The 1,710-nt window shown below is 16.0% G+C and overlaps 1 pseudogene; it reads right to left on the minus strand.

The window, feature by feature from the left end:
• Positions 1-661: 661 nt before the first annotated feature.
• On the minus strand, positions 662-1,374 carry LOC117182553 (annotated as a pseudogene).
• Positions 1,375-1,710: the final 336 nt, after the last annotated feature.

Consider the following 1,710-nt stretch of genomic DNA (forward strand, 5'->3'; position numbering starts at 1 on the left):
TGAATAATAAATTATTTATAATAGTATAAATAAAATTCATATGTTTGAAATTTGTTAATAAAATTATATTTTTTTTAATTTAAAAAATTTTTTTAAATAGATGAAATTTTGATTTTAATGCCAAAAATTAAGAAAATGATCATTTTTAAGGTCAATGATGCTAAGTATTTTAAATTTAAATTTATATTTTATAAATTTAATTTAGGCAGTATTACAAGTAATTTTCTAAAAATTTAAGTTAATTAATTATAAAAGTTTAATTAAATATTTAATTTAAAATTTTAAATTTGCAATTTAAGGTTTTATTAAACTATTAAACTTTTTAAATAATTAACTTTTAAATTAAAATTAAAATTTTATTTCATAAATTAAAAATTATTGGATTAATTATATAATATATAAAATATATAATTGTTAAAATTTGACCAATTAATATAAAAGGGTATTCAATAGGTTTTATACCAATTCATGTTAATATAATTATAATATTAACAAATAATCAAAATGTAATTTGATTAATTGGATAATATATAGATCTTTGAAATTTATTTATATTATATATTGGTATAATTAAAATAATTATTACTGATATTAATAAAGCAATTACACCTCCTAATTTATTAGGAATTGAACGCAAAATTGCATAAGCAAATAAAAAGTATCATTTAGGTTGAATATGAATAGGAGTAATTATTGGATTTGCTATATTAAAATTTGCAGGGTCTCCTAAAATGTAAGGGGTAAAACAACATAATATTAATAATGATATAATTATTAATAAGAATCCTTGTGTATCTTTAATAGTAAAATAAGAATGAAATGAAATTTAATATAAATTTCTATTAGTTCCTAAAGGATTATTAGATCCTGTTAAATGTAAAGTTATTAAATGAATTAATATTATTATTAAAATAATAAATGGTATAATAAAATGTAATGAGTAAAATCGGTTTAATGTTGCATTATTAACTCTAAATCCTCCTCAAAGTCAAATAACAATTTTATTTCCATTTATGGGAATAGCTGATATTAAGTTTGCAATTACAGTAGCTCCTCAAAATGATATTTGTCCTCAAGGTAACACATATCCTAAAAAAACTGTTGCTATTGTAATAATAAAAATTATTCTTCCTGAATATCAAGTTAAATATAAAAAATAAGAATTGAAATAGATTCCTCGTCCTATATGAATAAATATACATAAAAAAAAGAAGCTCCATTTATATGAATTAATCGTATTAATCATCCATTATTTACATTATGTATAATATGAATTACTTTATTAAAAGCATTATTAATATGTGAAGTATAATGTACAGATAAAAATAATCCTGAAATAATTTGAATAACTAAACAAATTCCTAAAATACAGCCAAAATTTCATAAAATATTAATATTAATAGGTGTGGGTAATAAAAAAATTATTTTTTTTAAATTTTTAATTAAATTAAATTTATTATTTAATATTTTCATTATAAAATAATTAATTATTGATTAGATGTTGATTAATTGTTGATTAATTGTCGTATTGATTTAGGTTTTAAATAAAAAATAATTTTTAGAATAATAATTAAAGTGTATAATAAATAAATTATTAAAAATAGAGTTAATTATAAAATTTTAAATAAATTAAATTAATATTTATTTCATTATTATAAAAATTTATTTTTATAATAGATAGTATTTCTAATAATTTTATATTAAAAAATA

This window comes from Belonocnema kinseyi, unplaced genomic scaffold, assembly GCF_010883055.1.
Source record: "Belonocnema kinseyi isolate 2016_QV_RU_SX_M_011 unplaced genomic scaffold, B_treatae_v1 SchBZDm_3436;HRSCAF=3750, whole genome shotgun sequence".
NCBI classification, from domain to species: domain Eukaryota; kingdom Metazoa; phylum Arthropoda; class Insecta; order Hymenoptera; family Cynipidae; genus Belonocnema; species Belonocnema kinseyi.